The sequence below is a fragment of the Oncorhynchus clarkii genome, chromosome 8, assembly GCF_045791955.1.
Source record: "Oncorhynchus clarkii lewisi isolate Uvic-CL-2024 chromosome 8, UVic_Ocla_1.0, whole genome shotgun sequence".
Lineage (NCBI taxonomy): Eukaryota > Metazoa > Chordata > Actinopteri > Salmoniformes > Salmonidae > Oncorhynchus > Oncorhynchus clarkii.
In genome coordinates this window covers 817,560-837,031 of record NC_092154.1, presented here as the reverse complement: position 1 = coordinate 837,031, position 19,472 = coordinate 817,560, and the positions used below count along the sequence as shown (strand labels likewise).

At 54.9% G+C, this 19,472-nt stretch overlaps 1 protein-coding gene across 2 annotated transcripts in view; it reads left to right on the top strand.

The window, feature by feature from the left end:
- LOC139415455 (dolichyl-diphosphooligosaccharide--protein glycosyltransferase subunit 4) overlaps positions 1–19,472 on the top strand; it is a 33,317-nt gene that overhangs the window by 12,950 nt on the left and 895 nt on the right. The window lies entirely within an intron of this gene.

Genomic DNA, 19,472 nt, shown 5'->3' with positions numbered 1-19,472 from the left:
AATGGGGTTAGGGAGAGGAACGATAGGGTTAGGGAGAGGAGTGAGGATGGGGTTAGGGAGAGGAGTGAGGATGGGGTTAGGGAGAGGAGTGAGGATGGGGTTAGGGAGAGGAGGGAGGATGGGGTTAGGGAGAGGAGTGATGGGGTTAGGGAGAGGAGTGAGGATGGGGTTAGGGAGAGGAGTGAGGATGGGGTTAGGGAGAGGAGTGAGGATGGGGTTAGGGAGAGGAGTGAGGATGAGGTTAGGGAGAGGAGCGAGGATGAGGTTAGGGAGAGGAGCGATGGGGTTAGAGAGAGGAGTGATGCGGTTAGGGAGAGGAGTGATGAGGTTAGGGAGAGGAGTGAGGATGAGGTTAGGGAGAGGAGTGAGGATGAGGTTAGGGAGAGGAGTGAGGATGAGGTTAGGGAGAGGAGTGAGGATGAGGTTAGGGAGAGGAGTGAGGATGAGGTTAGGGAGAGGAGTGAGGATGAGGTTAGGGAGAGGAGTGATGATGAGGTTAGGGAGAGGAGTGGTGGGGTTAGGGAGAGGAGCAATGGGGTTAGGGAGAGGAGTGTGGATGAGGTTAGGGAGAGGAGTGAGGATGGGGTTAGGGAGAGGAGTGAGGATTAGGTTAGGGAGAGGAGTGATGGGGTCAGGGAGAGGAGTGATGGGGTTAGGGAGAGGAGTGAGGATGGGGTTAGGGAGAGGAGTGAGGATGGGGTTAGGGAGAGGAGTGAGGATGAGGTTAGGGAGAGGAGTGATGGGGTTAGGGAGAGGAGTGAGGATGAGGTTAGGGAGAGGAGTGAGGATGGGGTTAGGGAGAGGAGTGAGGATGAGGTTAGGGAGAGGAGCGTTGGGGTTAGGGAGAGGAGCGATGGGGTTAGGGAGAGGAGTGAGGATGAGGTTAGGGAGACGAGTGATGGGGTTAGGGAGAGGAGTGATGAGGTTAGGGAGAGGAGTGATGGGGTTAGGGAGAGGAGTGAGGATGGGGTTAGGGAGAGGAGTGAGGATGAGGTTAGGGAGAGGAGCGATGGGGTTAGTTAGAGGAGCGATGGGGTTAGGGAGAGGAGCAATGGGGTTAGGGAGAGGAACGATAGGGTTAGGGAGAGGAGTGAGGATGGGGTTAGGGAGAGGAGTGAGGATGGGGTTAGGGAGAGGAGTGAGGATGGGGTTAGGGAGAGGAGTGAGGATGGGGTTAGGGAGAGGAGTGAGGATGGGGTTAGGGAGAGGAGTGAGGATGGGGTTAGGGAGAGGAGTGAGGATGGGGTTAGGGAGAGGAGTGTGGATGAGGTTAGGGAGAGGAGCGATGGGGTTAGGGAGAGGAGTGATGAGGTTAGGGAGAGGAGTGATGAGGTTAGGGAGAGGAGTGATGGGGTTAGGGAGAGGAGTGATGGGGTTAGGGAGAGGAGTGAGGATGAGGTTAGGGAGAGGAGTGAGGATGAGGTTAGGGAGAGGAGTGAGGATGAGGTTAGGGAGAGGAGTGAGGATGAGGTTAGGGAGAGGAGTGAGGATGAGGTGAGGGAGAGGAGTGAGGATGAGGTTAGGGAGAGGAGTGATGGGGTTAGGCAGCGGAGTCAGGGTGGGGTTAGGGAGAGGAGCAATGGGGTTAGGGAGAGGAGTGTGGATGAGGTTAGGGAGAGGAGTGTGGATGAGGTTAGGGAGAGGAGTGAGGATGGGGTTAGGGAGAGGAGTGAGGATGGGGTTAGGGAGAGGAGTGAGGATTAGGTTAGGGAGAGGAGTGATGGGGTCAGGGAGAGGAGTGATGGGGTTAGGGAGAGGAGTGAGGATGAGATTAGGGAGAGGAGTGAGGATGGGGTTAGGGAGAGGAGTGAGGATGAGGTTAGGGAGAGGAGTGATGGGGTTAGGGAGAGGAGTGATGGGGTTAGAGAAAGGAGTGATGGGGTTATGGGGAGGAGTGATGGGGTTAGGGGGAGGAGTGATGGGGTTAGGGGGAGGAGTGATGGGGTTAGGGAGAGGAGTGAGGATGAGATTAGGGAGAGGAGTGAGGATGAGGTTAGGGAGAGGAGTGAGGATGAGGTTAGGGAGAGGAGTGAGGATGGGGTTAGGGAGAGGAGTGATGGGGTTAGGGAGAGGAGTGATGATGAGGTTAGGGAGAGGAGTGAGGATGAGGTTAGGGAGAGGAGTGAGGATGAGGTTAGGGAGAGGAGTGAGGATGAGGTTAGGGAGAGGAGTGAGGATGAGGTTAGGGAGAGGAGTGAGGATGCGGTTATGGAGAGGAGTGAGGATGCGGTTATGGAGAGGAGTGAGGATTAGGTTAGGGAGAGGAGTGAGGATGAGGTTAGGGAGAGGAGTGAGGATGAGGTTAGGGAGAGGAGTGAGGATGAGGTTAGGGAGAGGAGTGAGGATGAGGTTAGGGAGAGGAGTGAGGATGAGGTTAGGGAGAGGAGTGAGGATGAGGTTAGGGAGAGGAGTGGTAAGGTTAGGGAGAGGAGTGATGGGGTTAGGGAGAGGAGTGATGGGGTTAGGGAGAGGAGTTATGGGGTTAGGGAGAGGAGTGAGGATGAGGTTAGGAGAGGAGTGATGGGGTTAGGGAGAGGAGTGAGGATGAGGTTAGGGAGAGGAGTGAGGATGAGGTTAGGGAGAGGAGTGAGGTTGAGGTTAGGGAGAGGAGTGATGGGGTTAGGGAGAGGAGTGATGGGGTTAGGGAGAGGAGTGATGAGGTTGGAGAGAGGAGTGATGGGGTTAGGGAGAGGAGTGAGGATGAGGTTAGGGAGAGGAGTGATGGGGTTAGGGAGAGGAGTGATGGGGTTAGGGAGAGGAGTGAGGATGAGGTTAGGGAGAGGAGTGAGGATGAGGTTAGGGAGAGGAGTGAGGATGAGGTTAGGGAGAGGAGTGATGGGGTTAGGGAGAGGAGTGATTGGGTTAGGGAGAGGAGTGATGAGGTTGGGGAGGGGAGTGATGGGGTTAGGGAGAGGAGTGATGAGGTTAGGGAGAGGAGTGATGGGGTTAGGGAGAGGCGTGAGGATGAGGTTAGGGAGAGGAGTGAGGATGAGGTTAGGGAGAGGAGTGAGGATGAGGTTAGGGAGAGGAGTGAGGATGAGGTTAGGGAGAGGAGTGAGGATGAGGTTAGGGAGAGGAGTGATGGGCTTAGGGAGAGGAGTGAGGATGAGGTTAGGGAGAGGAGTGATGGGGTTAGGGAGAGGAGTGATGAGGTTAGGGAGAGGAGTGATGGGGTTAGGGAGAGGAGTGATGGGGTTAGAGAGAGGAGTGAGGAGGAGGTTAGGGAGAGGAGTGAGGATGAGGTTAGGGAGAGGAGCGGTGGGGTTAGGTTGAGGAGCGGTGGGGTTAGGGAGAGGAGTGATGGGGTTAGGAAGAGGAGTGAGGATGAGGTTAGGGAGAGGAGTGATGGGGTTAGGGAGAGGAGTGAGGAGAAGGTTAGGGAGAGGAGTGAGGATGAGGTTAGGGAGAGGAGCGATGGGGTTAGGGAGAGGAGCGATGGGGTTAGGGAGAGGAGTGAGGATGAGGTTAGGGAGAGGAGTGATGGGGTTAGGGAGAGGAGTAATGAGGTTAGGGAGAGGAGTAATGAGGTTAGGGAGAGGAGTGATGGGGTTAGGGAGAGGAGTGAGGATGGGGTTAGGGAGAGGAGTGAGGATGGGGTTAGGGAGAGGAGTGAGGATGGGGTTAGGGAGAGGAGTGAGGATGGGGTTAGGGAGAGGAGCGAGGATGAGGTTATGGAGAGGAGCGATGGGGTTAGGGAGAGGAGCAATGGGGTTAGGGAGAGGAACGATAGGGTTAGGGAGAGGAGTGATGAAGTTAGGGAGAGGAGTGAGGATGAGGTTAGGGAGAGGAGCGATGGGGTTAGGGAGAGGAGCGATGGGGTTAGAGAGAGGAGTGATGAGGTTAGGGAGAGGAGTGATGAGGTTAGGGAGAGGAGTGATGGGGTTAGGGAGAGGAGTGATGAGGTTAGGGAGAGGAGTGATGAGGTTAGGGAGAGGAGTGATGGGGTTAGGGAGAGGAGTGATGGGGTTAGGGAGAGGAGTGATGGGGTTAGGGAGAGGAGTGATGGGGTTAGGGAGAGGAGTGAGGATGAGGTTAGGGAGAGGAGTGAGGATGAGGTTAGGGAGAGGAGTGAGGATGAGGTTAGGGAGAGGAGTGATGGGGTTAGGGAGAGGAGTGATGGGTTGGGGAGAGGAGTGATGGGTTGGGGAGAGGAGTGATGAGGTTAGGGAGAGGAGTGATGGGGTTAGGGAGAGGAGTGAGGATGAGGTTAGGGAGAGGAGCGATGGGGTTAGGGAGAGGAGCGATGGGGTTAGGGAGAGGAGCGATGAGGTTAGGGAGAGGAGCGATGAGGTTAGGGAGAGGAGTGATGAGGTTAGGGAGAGGAGTGAGGATGAGGTTAGGGAGAGGAGTGAGGATGAGGTTAGGGAGAGGAGTGAGGATGAGGTTAGCGAGAGGAGCGATGGGGTTAGGGAGAGGAGCGATGGGGTTAGGGAGAGGAGCGATGGGGTTAGGGAGAGGAGTGATGAGGTTAGGGAGAGGAGTGATGGGGTTAGGGAGAGGAGTGAGGATGAGGTTAGGGAGAGGAGTGATGGGGTTAGGGAGAGGAATTGAGGATGGGGTTAGGGAGAGGAGTGAGGATGAGGTTAGGGAGAGGAGCGATGGGGTTAGGGAGAGGAGTGATGGGGTTAGAGAGAGGAGTGATGAGGTTAGGGAGAGGAGTGATGAGGTTAGGGAGAGGAGTGATGGGGTTAGGGAGAGGAGTGATGAGGTTAGGGAGAGGAGTGATGAGGTTAGGGAGAGGAGTGATGAGGTTAGGGAGAGGAGTGATGGGGTTAGGGAGAGGAGTGATGGGGTTAGGGAGAGGAGTGATGGGGTTAGGGAGAGGAGTGAGGATGAGGTTAGGGAGAGGAGTGAGGATGAGGTTAGGGAGAGGAGTGAGGATGAGGTTAGGGAGAGGAGTGATGGGGTTAGGGAGAGGAGTGATGGGTTGGGGAGAGGAGTGATGGGTTGGGGAGAGGAGTGATGAGGTTAGGGAGAGGAGTGATGGGGTTAGGGAGAGGAGTGAGGATGAGGTTAGGGAGAGGAGCGATGGGGTTAGGGAGAGGAGCGATGGGGTTAGGGAGAGGAGCGATGAGGTTAGGGAGAGGAGCGATGAGGTTAGGGAGAGGAGTGATGAGGTTAGGGAGAGGAGTGAGGATGAGGTTAGGGAGAGGAGTGAGGATGAGGTTAGGGAGAGGAGTGAGGATGAGGTTAGCGAGAGGAGCGATGGGGTTAGGGAGAGGAGCGATGGGGTTAGGGAGAGGAGCGATGGGGTTAGGGAGAGGAGTGATGAGGTTAGGGAGAGGAGTGATGGGGTTAGGGAGAGGAGTGAGGATGAGGTTAGGGAGAGGAGTGATGGGGTTAGGGAGAGGAATTGAGGATGGGGTTAGGGAGAGGAGTGAGGATGAGGTTAGGGAGAGGAGTGAGGATGAGGTTAGGGAGAGGAGTGAGGATGAGGTTAGGGAGAGGAGTGATGGGGTTAGGGAGAGGAGTGAGGATGAGGTTAGGGAGAGGAGTGATGGGGTTAGAGGGAGGAGTGATGGGGTTATGGGGAGGAGTGATGGGGTTATGGGGAGGAGTGATGGGGTTATGGGGAGGAGTGATGGGGTTAGGGAGAGGAGGGATGGGGTTAGGGAGAGGAGTGAGGATGAGGTTAGGGAGATGAGTGAGGATGAGGTTAGGGAGAGGAGTGAGGATGAGGTTAGGGAGAGGAGTGAGGATGAGGTTAGGGAGAGGAGTGAGGATGAGGTTAGGGAGAGGAGTGATGGGGTTAGGGAGAGGAGTGATGATGAGGTTAGGGAGAGGAGTGAGGATGAGGTTAGGGAGAGGAGTGAGGATGAGGTTAGGGAGAGGAGTGAGGATGAGGTTAGAGAGAGGAGTGAGGATGCGGTTAGGGAGAGGAGTGAGGATGCGGTTAGGGAGAGGAGTGAGGATGAGGTTAGGGAGAGGAGTGAGGATGAGGTTAGGGAGCGGTTATGGAGAGGAGTGAGGATGAGGTTAGGGAGAGGAGTGAGGATGAGGTTAGGGAGAGGAGTGATGGGGTTAGGGAGAGGAGTGAGGATGAGGTTAGGGAGAGGAGTGAGGATGAGGTTAGGGAGAGGAGTGAGGATGAGGTTAGGGAGAGGAGTGAGGATGCGGTTATGGAGAGGAGTGAGGATGAGGTTAGGGAGAGGAGTGAGGATGAGGTTAGGGAGAGGAGTGAGGATGAGGTTAGGGAGAGGAGTGAGGATGAGGTTAGGGAGAGGAGTGATGGGGTTAGAGAGAGGAGTGAGGATGAGGTTAGGGAGAGGAGTGGTAAGGTTAGGGAGAGGAGTGATGGGGTTAGGGAGAGGAGTGATGGGGTTAGGGAGAGGAGTTATGGGGTTAGGGAGAGGAGTGAGGATGAGGGTAGGAGAGGAGTGATGGGGTTAGGGAGAGGAGTGAGGATGAGGTTAGGGAGAGGAGTGAGGATGAGGTTAGGGAGAGGAGTGATGGGGTTAGGGAGAGCAGTAATGGGGTTAGGGAGAGGAGTGATGGGGTTAGGGAGAGGAGTGATGGGGTTAGGGAGAGGAGTGATGGGGTTAGGGAGAGGAGTGAGGATGAGGTTAGGGAGAGGAGTGAGGATTAGGTTAGGGAGAGGAGTGAGGATGAGGTTAGGGAGAGGAGTGATGGGGTTAGGGAGAGGAGTGAGGATGAGGTTAGGGAGAGGAGTGAGGATGAGGTTAGGGAGAGGAGTGAGGATGAGGTTAGGGTGAGGATGAGGTTAGGGCGAGGAGTGAGGATGCGGTTATGGAGAGGAGTGAGGATGCGGTTATGGAGAGGAGTGAGGATGAGGTTAGGGAGAGGAGTGAGGATGAGGTTAGGGAGAGGAGTGAGGATGAGGTTAGGGAGAGGAGTGATGGGGTTAGAGAGAGGAGTGAGGATGAGGTTAGGGAGAGGAGTGGTAAGGTTAGGGAGAGGAGTGATGGGGTTAGGGAGAGGAGTGATGGGGTTAGGGAGAGGAGTTATGGGGTTAGGGAGAGGAGTGAGGATGAGGGTAGGAGAGGAGTGATGGGGTTAGGGAGAGGAGTGAGGATGAGGTTAGGGAGAGGAGTGAGGATGAGGTTAGGGAGAGGAGTGAGGATGTGGTTAGGGAGAGGAGTGAGGATGCGGTTAGGGAGAGGAGTGAGGATGAGGTTAGGGAGAGGAGTGAGGATGAGGTTAGGGAGCGGTTATGGAGAGGAGTGAGGATGAGGTTAGGGAGAGGAGTGAGGATGAGGTTAGGGAGAGGAGTGATGGGGTTAGGGAGAGGAGTGAGGATGAGGTTAGGGAGAGGAGTGAGGATGAGGTTAGGGAGAGGGGTGAGGATGAGGTTAGGGAGAGGAGTGAGGATGCGGTTATGGAGAGGAGTGAGGATGAGGTTAGGGAGAGGAGTGAGGATGAGGTTAGGGAGAGGAGTGAGGATGAGGTTAGGGAGAGGAGTGAGGATGAGGTTAGGGAGAGGAGTGATGGGGTTAGAGAGAGGAGTGAGGATGAGGTTAGGGAGAGGAGTGGTAAGGTTAGGGAGAGGAGTGATGGGGTTAGGGAGAGGAGTGATGGGGTTAGGGAGAGGAGTTATGGGGTTAGGGAGAGGAGTGAGGATGAGGGTAGGAGAGGAGTGAGGATGAGGTTAGGGAGAGGAGTGAGGATGAGGTTAGGGAGAGGAGTGATGGGGTTAGGGAGAGGAGTGAGGATGAGGTTAGGGTGAGGATGAGGTTAGGGAGAGGAGTGAGGATGCGGTTATGGAGAGGAGTGATGATGAGTGAGGATAAGGTTAGGGAGAGGAGTGAGGATGAGGTTAGGGAGAGGAGTGAGGATGAGGTTAGGGAGAGGAGTGAGGATGCGGTTATGGAGAGGAGTGAGGATGAGGTTAGGGAGAGGAGTGAGGATGAGGTTAGGGAGAGGAGTGAGGATGAGGTTAGGGAGAGGAGTGAGGATGAGGTTAGGGAGAGGAGTGATGGGGTTAGAGAGAGGAGTGAGGATGAGGTTAGGGAGAGGAGTGGTAAGGTTAGGGAGAGGAGTGATGGGGTTAGGGAGAGGAGTGATGGGGTTAGGGAGAGGAGTTATGGGGTTAGGGAGAGGAGTGAGGATGAGGGTAGGAGAGGAGTGATGGGGTTAGGGAGAGGAGTGAGGATGAGGTTAGGGAGAGGAGTGAGGATGAGGTTAGGGAGAGGAGTGATGGGGTTAGGGAGAGCAGTAATGGGGTTAGGGAGAGGAGTGATGGGGTTAGGGAGAGGAGTGATGGGGTTAGGGAGAGGAGTGATGGGGTTAGGGAGAGGAGTGAGGATGAGGTTAGGGAGAGGCGTGAGGATTAGGTTAGGGAGAGGAGTGAGGATGAGGTTAGGGAGAGGAGTGATGGGGTTAGGGAGAGGAGTGAGGATGAGGTTAGGGAGAGGAGTGAGGATGAGGTTAGGGAGAGGAGTGAGGATGAGGTTAGGGTGAGGATGAGGTTAGGGAGAGGAGTGAGGATGCGGTTATGGAGAGGAGTGAGGATGAGGTTAGGGAGAGGAGTGAGGATGAGGTTAGGGAGAGGAGTGAGGATGAGGTTAGGGAGAGGAGTGAGGATGAGGTTAGGGAGAGGAGTGATGGGGTTAGAGAGAGGAGTGAGGATGAGGTTAGGGAGAGGAGTGGTAAGGTTAGGGAGAGGAGTGATGGGGTTAGGGAGAGGAGTGATGGGGTTAGGGAGAGGAGTTATGGGGTTAGGGAGAGGAGTGAGGATGAGGGTAGGAGAGGAGTGATGGGGTTAGGGAGAGGAGTGAGGATGAGGTTAGGGAGAGGAGTGAGGATGAGGTTAGGGAGAGGAGTGAGGATGTGGTTAGGGAGAGGAGTGAGGATGCGGTTAGGGAGAGGAGTGAGGATGAGGTTAGGGAGAGGAGTGAGGATGAGGTTAGGGAGCGGTTATGGAGAGGAGTGAGGATGAGGTTATGGAGAGGAGTGAGGATGAGGTTAGGGAGAGGAGTGAGGATGAGGTTAGGGAGAGGAGTGATGGGGTTAGGGAGAGGAGTGAGGATGAGGTTAGGGAGAGGAGTGAGGATGAGGTTAGGGAGAGGGGTGAGGATGAGGTTAGGGAGAGGAGTGAGGATGCGGTTATGGAGAGGAGTGAGGATGAGGTTAGGGAGAGGAGTGAGGATGAGGTTAGGGAGAGGAGTGAGGATGAGGTTAGGGAGAGGAGTGAGGATGAGGTTAGGGAGAGGAGTGATGGGGTTAGAGAGAGGAGTGAGGATGAGGTTAGGGAGAGGAGTGGTAAGGTTAGGGAGAGGAGTGATGGGGTTAGGGAGAGGAGTGATGGGGTTAGGGAGAGGAGTTATGGGGTTAGGGAGAGGAGTGAGGATGAGGGTAGGAGAGGAGTGAGGATGAGGTTAGGGAGAGGAGTGAGGATGAGGTTAGGGAGAGGAGTGATGGGGTTAGGGAGAGGAGTGAGGATGAGGTTAGGGAGAGGAGTGAGGATGAGGTTAGGGTGAGGATGAGGTTAGGGAGAGGAGTGAGGATGCGGTTATGGAGAGGAGTGATGATGAGTGAGGATAAGGTTAGGGAGAGGAGTGAGGATGAGGTTAGGGAGAGGAGTGAGGATGAGGTTAGGGAGAGGAGTGATGGGGTTAGAGAGAGGAGTGAGGATGAGGTTAGGGAGAGGAGTGGTAAGGTTAGGGAGAGGAGTGATGGGGTTAGGGAGAGGAGTTATGGGGTTAGGGAGAGGAGTGAGGATGAGGGTAGGAGAGGAGTGATGGGGTTAGGGAGAGGAGTGAGGATGAGGTTAGGGAGAGGAGTGAGGATGAGGTTAGGGAGAGGAGTGAGGATGAGGTTAGGGAGAGGAGTGAGGATGAGGTTAGGGAGAGGAGTGATGGGGTTAGAGAGAGGAGTGAGGATGAGGTTAGGGAGAGGAGTGGTAAGGTTAGGGAGAGGAGTGATGGGGTTAGGGAGAGGAGTTATGGGGTTAGGGAGAGGAGTGAGGATGAGGGTAGGAGAGGAGTGATGGGGTTAGGGAGAGGAGTGAGGATGAGGTTAGGGAGAGGAGTGAGGATGAGGTTAGGGAGAGGAGTGATGGGGTTAGGGAGAGCAGTAATGGGGTTAGGGAGAGGAGTGATGGGGTTAGGGAGAGGAGTGATGGGGTTAGGGAGAGGAGTGATGGGGTTAGGGAGAGGAGTGAGGATGAGGTTAGGGAGAGGAGTGAGGATTAGGTTAGGGAGAGGAGTGAGGATGAGGTTAGGGAGAGGAGTGATGGGGTTAGGGAGAGGAGTGAGGATGAGGTTAGGGAGAGGAGTGAGGATGAGGTTAGGGTGAGGATGAGGTTAGGGAGAGGAGTGAGGATGCGGTTATGGAGAGGAGTGAGGATGAGGTTAGGGAGAGGAGTGAGGATGAGGTTAGGGAGAGGAGTGAGGATGAGGTTAGGGAGAGGAGTGAGGATGAGGTTAGGGAGAGGAGTGATGGGGTTAGAGAGAGGAGTGAGGATGAGGTTAGGGAGAGGAGTGGTAAGGTTAGGGAGAGGAGTGATGGGGTTAGGGAGAGGAGTGATGGGGTTAGGGAGAGGAGTTATGGGGTTAGGGAGAGGAGTGAGGATGAGGGTAGGAAAGGAGTGATGGGGTTAGGGAGAGGAGTGAGGATGAGGTTAGGGAGAGGAGTGAGGATGAGGTTAGGGAGAGGAGTGAGGATGAGGTTAGGGAGAGGAGTGAGGATGAGGTTAGGGTGAGGATGAGGTTAGGGAGAGGAGTGAGGATGCGGTTATGGAGAGGAGTGAGGATGAGGTTAGGGAGAGGAGTGAGGATGAGGTTAGGGAGAGGAGTGAGGATGAGGTTAGGGAGAGGAGTGAGGATGAGGTTAGGGAGAGGAGTGATGGGGTTAGAGAGAGGAGTGAGGATGAGGTTAGGGAGAGGAGTGGTAAGGTTAGGGAGAGGAGTGATGGGGTTAGGGAGAGGAGTGATGGGGTTAGGGAGAGGAGTTATGGGGTTAGGGAGAGGAGTGAGGATGAGGGTAGGAGAGGAGTGATGGGGTTAGGGAGAGGAGTGAGGATGAGGTTAGGGAGAGGAGTGAGGATGAGGTTAGGGAGAGGAGTGAGGATGTGGTTAGGGAGAGGAGTGAGGATGCGGTTAGGGAGAGGAGTGAGGATGAGGTTAGGGAGAGGAGTGAGGATGAGGTTAGGGAGCGGTTATGGAGAGGAGTGAGGATGAGGTTATGGAGAGGAGTGAGGATGAGGTTAGGGAGAGGAGTGAGGATGAGGTTAGGGAGAGGAGTGATGGGGTTAGGGAGAGGAGTGAGGATGAGGTTAGGGAGAGGAGTGAGGATGAGGTTAGGGAGAGGGGTGAGGATGAGGTTAGGGAGAGGAGTGAGGATGCGGTTATGGAGAGGAGTGAGGATGAGGTTAGGGAGAGGAGTGAGGATGAGGTTAGGGAGAGGAGTGAGGATGAGGTTAGGGAGAGGAGTGAGGATGAGGTTAGGGAGAGGAGTGATGGGGTTAGAGAGAGGAGTGAGGATGAGGTTAGGGAGAGGAGTGGTAAGGTTAGGGAGAGGAGTGATGGGGTTAGGGAGAGGAGTGATGGGGTTAGGGAGAGGAGTTATGGGGTTAGGGAGAGGAGTGAGGATGAGGGTAGGAGAGGAGTGAGGATGAGGTTAGGGAGAGGAGTGAGGATGAGGTTAGGGAGAGGAGTGATGGGGTTAGGGAGAGGAGTGAGGATGAGGTTAGGGAGAGGAGTGAGGATGAGGTTAGGGTGAGGATGAGGTTAGGGAGAGGAGTGAGGATGCGGTTATGGAGAGGAGTGATGATGAGTGAGGATAAGGTTAGGGAGAGGAGTGAGGATGAGGTTAGGGAGAGGAGTGAGGATGAGGTTAGGGAGAGGAGTGATGGGGTTAGAGAGAGGAGTGAGGATGAGGTTAGGGAGAGGAGTGGTAAGGTTAGGGAGAGGAGTGATGGGGTTAGGGAGAGGAGTTATGGGGTTAGGGAGAGGAGTGAGGATGAGGGTAGGAGAGGAGTGATGGGGTTAGGGAGAGGAGTGAGGATGAGGTTAGGGAGAGGAGTGAGGATGAGGTTAGGGAGAGGAGTGAGGATGAGGTTAGGGAGAGGAGTGAGGATGAGGTTAGGGAGAGGAGTGATGGGGTTAGAGAGAGGAGTGAGGATGAGGTTAGGGAGAGGAGTGGTAAGGTTAGGGAGAGGAGTGATGGGGTTAGGGAGAGGAGTTATGGGGTTAGGGAGAGGAGTGAGGATGAGGGTAGGAGAGGAGTGATGGGGTTAGGGAGAGGAGTGAGGATGAGGTTAGGGAGAGGAGTGAGGATGAGGTTAGGGAGAGGAGTGATGGGGTTAGGGAGAGCAGTAATGGGGTTAGGGAGAGGAGTGATGGGGTTAGGGAGAGGAGTGATGGGGTTAGGGAGAGGAGTGATGGGGTTAGGGAGAGGAGTGAGGATGAGGTTAGGGAGAGGAGTGAGGATTAGGTTAGGGAGAGGAGTGAGGATGAGGTTAGGGAGAGGAGTGATGGGGTTAGGGAGAGGAGTGAGGATGAGGTTAGGGAGAGGAGTGAGGATGAGGTTAGGGAGAGGAGTGAGGATGAGGTTAGGGTGAGGATGAGGTTAGGGAGAGGAGTGAGGATGCGGTTATGGAGAGGAGTGAGGATGAGGTTAGGGAGAGGAGTGAGGATGAGGTTAGGGAGAGGAGTGAGGATGAGGTTAGGGAGAGGAGTGAGGATGAGGTTAGGGAGAGGAGTGATGGGGTTAGAGAGAGGAGTGAGGATGAGGGTAGGAGAGGAGTGATGGGGTTAGGGAGAGGAGTGAGGATGAGGTTAGGGAGAGGAGTGAGGATGAGGTTAGGGAGAGGAGTGAGGATGTGGTTAGGGAGAGGAGTGAGGATGCGGTTAGGGAGAGGAGTGAGGATGAGGTTAGGGAGAGGAGTGAGGATGAGGTTAGGGAGCGGTTATGGAGAGGAGTGAGGATGAGGTTAGGGAGAGGAGTGAGGATGAGGTTAGGGAGAGGAGTGATGGGGTTAGGGAGAGGAGTGAGGATGAGGTTAGGGAGAGGAGTGAGGATGAGGTTAGGGAGAGGGGTGAGGATGAGGTTAGGGAGAGGAGTGAGGATGCGGTTATGGAGAGGAGTGAGGATGAGGTTAGGGAGAGGAGTGAGGATGAGGTTAGGGAGAGGAGTGAGGATGAGGTTAGGGAGAGGAGTGAGGATGAGGTTAGGGAGAGGAGTGATGGGGTTAGAGAGAGGAGTGAGGATGAGGTTAGGGAGAGGAGTGGTAAGGTTAGGGAGAGGAGTGATGGGGTTAGGGAGAGGAGTGATGGGGTTAGGGAGAGGAGTTATGGGGTTAGGGAGAGGAGTGAGGATGAGGGTAGGAGAGGAGTGAGGATGAGGTTAGGGAGAGGAGTGAGGATGAGGTTAGGGAGAGGAGTGATGGGGTTAGGGAGAGGAGTGAGGATGAGGTTAGGGTGAGGATGAGGTTAGGGAGAGGAGTGAGGATGCGGTTATGGAGAGGAGTGATGATGAGTGAGGATAAGGTTAGGGAGAGGAGTGAGGATGAGGTTAGGGAGAGGAGTGAGGATGAGGTTAGGGAGAGGAGTGAGGATGCGGTTATGGAGAGGAGTGAGGATGAGGTTAGGGAGAGGAGTGAGGATGAGGTTAGGGAGAGGAGTGAGGATGAGGTTAGGGAGAGGAGTGAGGATGAGGTTAGGGAGAGGAGTGATGGGGTTAGAGAGAGGAGTGAGGATGAGGGTAGGAGAGGAGTGATGGGGTTAGGGAGAGGAGTGAGGATGAGGTTAGGGAGAGGAGTGAGGATGAGGTTAGGGAGAGGAGTGATGGGGTTAGGGAGAGCAGTAATGGGGTTAGGGAGAGGAGTGATGGGGTTAGGGAGAGGAGTGATGGGGTTAGGGAGAGGAGTGATGGGGTTAGGGAGAGGAGTGAGGATGAGGTTAGGGAGAGGAGTGAGGATTAGGTTAGGGAGAGGAGTGAGGATGAGGTTAGGGAGAGGAGTGATGGGGTTAGGGAGAGGAGTGAGGATGAGGTTAGGGAGAGGAGTGAGGATGAGGTTAGGGAGAGGAGTGAGGATGAGGTTAGGGTGAGGATGAGGTTAGGGAGAGGAGTGAGGATGCGGTTATGGAGAGGAGTGAGGATGAGGTTAGGGAGAGGAGTGAGGATGAGGTTAGGGAGAGGAGTGAGGATGAGGTTAGGGAGAGGAGTGAGGATGAGGTTAGGGAGAGGAGTGATGGGGTTAGAGAGAGGAGTGAGGATGAGGTTAGGGAGAGGAGTGGTAAGGTTAGGGAGAGGAGTGATGGGGTTAGGGAGAGGAGTGATGGGGTTAGGGAGAGGAGTTATGGGGTTAGGGAGAGGAGTGAGGATGAGGGTAGGAGAGGAGTGATGGGGTTAGGGAGAGGAGTGAGGATGTGGTTAGGGAGAGGAGTGAGGATGCGGTTAGGGAGAGGAGTGAGGATGAGGTTAGGGAGAGGAGTGAGGATGAGGTTAGGGAGCGGTTATGGAGAGGAGTGAGGATGAGGTTAGGGAGAGGAGTGAGGATGAGGTTAGGGAGAGGAGTGATGGGGTTAGGGAGAGGAGTGAGGATGAGGTTAGGGAGAGGAGTGAGGATGAGGTTAGGGAGAGGGGTGAGGATGAGGTTAGGGAGAGGAGTGAGGATGCGGTTATGGAGAGGAGTGAGGATGAGGTTAGGGAGAGGAGTGAGGATGAGGTTAGGGAGAGGAGTGAGGATGAGGTTAGGGAGAGGAGTGAGGATGAGGTTAGGGAGAGGAGTGATGGGGTTAGAGAGAGGAGTGAGGATGAGGTTAGGGAGAGGAGTGGTAAGGTTAGGGAGAGGAGTGATGGGGTTAGGGAGAGGAGTGATGGGGTTAGGGAGAGGAGTTATGGGGTTAGGGAGAGGAGTGAGGATGAGGGTAGGAGAGGAGTGAGGATGAGGTTAGGGAGAGGAGTGAGGATGAGGTTAGGGAGAGGAGTGATGGGGTTAGGGAGAGGAGTGAGGATGAGGTTAGGGTGAGGATGAGGTTAGGGAGAGGAGTGAGGATGCGGTTATGGAGAGGAGTGATGATGAGTGAGGATAAGGTTAGGGAGAGGAGTGAGGATGAGGTTAGGGAGAGGAGTGAGGATGAGGTTAGGGAGAGGAGTGAGGATGCGGTTATGGAGAGGAGTGAGGATGAGGTTAGGGAGAGGAGTGAGGATGAGGTTAGGGAGAGGAGTGAGGATGAGGTTAGGGAGAGGAGTGAGGATGAGGTTAGGGAGAGGAGTGATGGGGTTAGAGAGAGGAGTGAGGATGAGGGTAGGAGAGGAGTGATGGGGTTAGGGAGAGGAGTGAGGATGAGGTTAGGGAGAGGAGTGAGGATGAGGTTAGGGAGAGGAGTGATGGGGTTAGGGAGAGCAGTAATGGGGTTAGGGAGAGGAGTGATGGGGTTAGGGAGAGGAGTGATGGGGTTAGGGAGAGGAGTGATGGGGTTAGGGAGAGGAGTGAGGATGAGGTTAGGGAGAGGAGTGAGGATTAGGTTAGGGAGAGGAGTGAGGATGAGGTTAGGGAGAGGAGTGATGGGGTTAGGGAGAGGAGTGAGGATGAGGTTAGGGAGAGGAGTGAGGATGAGGTTAGGGAGAGGAGTGAGGATGAGGTTAGGGTGAGGATGAGGTTAGGGAGAGGAGTGAGGATGCGGTTATGGAGAGGAGTGAGGATGAGGTTAGGGAGAGGAGTGAGGATGAGGTTAGGGAGAGGAGTGAGGATGAGGTTAGGGAGAGGAGTGAGGATGAGGTTAGGGAGAGGAGTGATGGGGTTAGAGAGAGGAGTGAGGATGAGGTTAGGGAGAGGAGTGGTAAGGTTAGGGAGAGGAGTGATGGGGTTAGGGAGAGGAGTGATGGGGTTAGGGAGAGGAGTTATGGGGTTAGGGAGAGGAGTGAGGATGAGGGTAGGAGAGGAGTGATGGGGTTAGGGAGAGGAGTGAGGATGAGGTTAGGGAGAGGAGTGAGGATGAGGTTAGGGAGAGGAGTGAGGATGTGGTTAGGGAGAGGAGTGAGGATGCGGTTAGGGAGAGGAGTGAGGATGAGGTTAGGGAGAGGAGTGAGGATGAGGTTAGGGAGCGGTTATGGAGAGGAGTGAGGATGAGGTTATGGAGAGGAGTGAGGATGAGGTTAGGGAGAGGAGTGAGGATGAGGTTAGGGAGAGGGGTTAGGATGAGGTTAGGGAGAGGAGTGAGGATGCGGTTATGGAGAGGAGTGAGGATGAGGTTAGGGAGAGGAGTGAGGATGAGGTTAGGGAGAGGAGTGAGGATGAGGTTAGGGAGAGGAGTGAGGATGAGGTTAGGGAGAGGAGTGATGGGGTTAGAGAGAGGAGTGAGGATGAGGTTAGGGAGAGGAGTGGTAAGGTTAGGGAGAGGAGTGATGGGGTTAGGGAGAGGAGTGATGGGGTTAGGGAGAGGAGTGAGGATGAGGGTAGGAGAGGAGTGAGGATGAGGTTAGGGAGAGGAGTGAGGATGAGGTTAGGGAGAGGAGTGATGGGGTTAGGGAGAGGAGTGAGGATGAGGTTAGGGAGAGGAGTGAGGATGAGGTTAGGGTGAGGATGAGGTTAGGGAGAGGAGTGAGGATGCGGTTATGGAGAGGAGTGATGATGAGTGAGGATAAGGTTAGGGAGAGGAGTGAGGATGAGGTTAGGGAGAGGAGTGATGGGGTTAGAGAGAGGAGTGAGGATGAGGTTAGGGAGAGGAGTGGTAAGGTTAGGGAGAGGAGTGATGGGGTTAGGGAGAGGAGTTATGGGGTTAGGGAGAGGAGTGAGGATGAGGGTAGGAGAGGAGTGATGGGGTTAGGGAGAGGAGTGAGGATGAGGTTAGGGAGAGGAGTGAGGATGAGGTTAGGGAGAGGAGTGATGGGGTTAGGGAGAGCAGTGATGAGGTTAGGGAGAGGAGTTATGGGGTTAGGGAGAGGAGTGATGGGGTTAGGGAGAGGAGTGATGGGGTTAGGGAGAGGAGTGATGGGGTTAGGGAGAGGAGTGAGGATGAGGTTAGGGAGAGGAGTGAGGATGAGGTTAGGGTGAGGATGCGGTTATGGAGAGGAGTGAGGATGAGGTTAGGGAGAGGAGTGAGGATGAGGTTAGGGAGAGGAGTGATGGGGTTAGGGAGAGGAGTGAGGATGAGGTTAGGGAGAGGAGTGAGGATGAGGTTAGGGTGAGGATGAGGTTAGGGAGAGGAGTGAGGATGCGGTTATGGAGAGGAGTGAGGATGAGGTTAGGGAGAGGAGTGAGGATGAGGTTAGGGAGAGGAGTGAGGATGAGGTTAGGGAGAGGAGTGATGGGGTTAGAGAGAGGAGTGAGGATGAGGTTAGGGAGAGGAGTGGTAAGGTTAGGGAGAGGAGTGATGGGGTTAGGGAGAGGAGTTATGGGGTTAGGGAGAGGAGTGAGGATGAGGGTAGGAGAGGAGTGATGGGGTTAGGGAGAGGAGTGATGGGGTTAGGGAGAGCAGTGATGAGGTTAGGGAGAGGAGTTATGGGGTTAGGGAGAGGAGTGATGGGGTTAGGGAGAGGAGTGATGGGGTTAGGGAGAGGAGTGAGGATGAGGTTAGGGAGAGGAGTGAGGATGAGGTTAGGGTGAGGATGCGGTTATGGAGAGGAGTGAGGATGAGGTTAGGGAGAGGAGTGAGGATGAGGTTAGGGAGAGGAGTGAGGATGAGGTTAGGGAGAGGAGTGATGGGGTTAGGGAGAGGAGTGAGGATGAGGTTAGGGAGAGGAGTGAGGATGAGGTTAGGGAGAGGAGTGAGGATGAGGTTAGGGTGAGGATGAGGTTAGGGAGAGGAGTGAGGATGCGGTTATGGAGAGGAGTGAGGATGAGGTTAGGGAGAGGAGTGAGGATGAGGTTAGGGAGAGGAGTGAGGATGAGGTTAGGGAGAGGAGTGATGGGGTTAGAGAGAGGAGTGAGGATGAGGTTAGGGAGAGGAGTGGTAAGGTTAGGGAGAGGAGTGATGGGGTTAGGGAGAGGAGTTATGGGGTTAGGGAGAGGAGTGAGGATGCGGTTATGGAGAGGAGTGAGGATGAGGTTAGGGAGAGGAGTGAGGATGAGGTTAGGGAGAGGAGTGATGGGGTTAGGGAGAGCAGTAATGGGGTTAGGGAGAGGAGTGATGAGGTTAGGGAGAGGAGTTATGGGGTTAGGGAGAGGAGTGATGGGGTTAGGGAGAGGAGTGATGGGGTTAGGGAGAGGAGTGATGGGGTTAGGGAGAGGAGTGAGGATGAGGTTAGGGAGAGGAGTGAGGATGAGGTTAGGGAGAGGAGTGAGGATGAGGTTAGGGAGAGGAGTGAGGATGATGTTAGGGAGAGGAGTGAGGTTAGGGAGAGGAGTGAGGATGAGGTTAGGGAGAGGAGTGGTAAGGTTAGGGAGAGGAGTGATGGGGTTAGGGAGAGGAGTGATGGGGTTAGGGAGAGGAGTGAGGATGAGGGTAGGAGAGGAGTGATGGGGTTAGGGAGAGGAGTGAGGATGAGGTTAGGGAGAGGCGTGAGGATGAGGTTAGGGAGAGGAGTGATGGGGTTAGGGAGAGCAGTAATGGGGTTAGGGAGAGGAGTGATGAGGTTAGGGAGAGGAGTGATGGGGTTAGGGAGAGGAGTGAGGATGAGGTTAGGGAGATGAGTGAGGATGAAGTTAGGAGTGAGGATGAGGTTAGGGAGAGGAGTGAGGATGAGGTTAGGGAGAGGAGTGAGGTTAGGGAGAGGAGTGAGGATGAGGTTAGGGAGAGGAGTGATGGGGTTAGGGAGAGGAGTGAGGATGAGGTTAGGGAGAGGAGTGAGGATGAGGTTAGGGAGAGGAGTGGTGGGGTTAGGGAGAGGAGTGAGGATGAGGTTAGGGAGAGAAGTGATGGGGTTAAGGAGAGGAGTGATGGGGTTAGGGAGAGAAGTGATGGGGTTAGGGAGAGGAGTGATGGGGTTAGGGAGAGGAGTGAGGATGAGGTTAGGGAGAGGAGTGAGGATGAGGTTAGGGAGAGGAGTGAGGATGAGGTTAGGGAGAGGAGTGATGGGGTTATGGAGAGGAGTGATGGGGTTAGGGATTGGAGTAATGGGGGTTAGGGAGAGGAGTGAGGATGAGGTTAGGGAGAGGAGTGAGGATGAGGTTAGGGAGAGGAGTGAGGATGAGGTTTGGGAGAGGAGTGATGGGGTTTGGGAGAGGAGTGAGGATGAGGTTAGGGAGAGGAGTGATGGGGTTAGGGAGAGGAGTGATGGGGTTAGGGAGAGGAGTGAGGATGAGGTTAGGGAGAAGAGTGAGGATGAGGTTAGGGAGAGGAGTGAGGATGAGGTTAGAGAGAGGAGTGAGGATGAGGTTAGGGAGAGGAGTGAGGATGAGGTTAGGGAGAGGAGTGAGGATGAGGTTTGGGAGAGGAGTGATGGGGTTTGGGAGAGGAGTGAGGATGAGGTTAGGGAGAGGAGTGATGGGGTTAGGGAGAGGAGTGATGGGGTTAGGGAGAGGACTGATGGGGTTAGGGAGAGGAGTGAGGATGAGGTTAGGGAGAGGAGTGATGGGGTTAGGGAGAGGAGGGATGGGGTTAGGGAGAGGAGTGATGGGGTTAGGG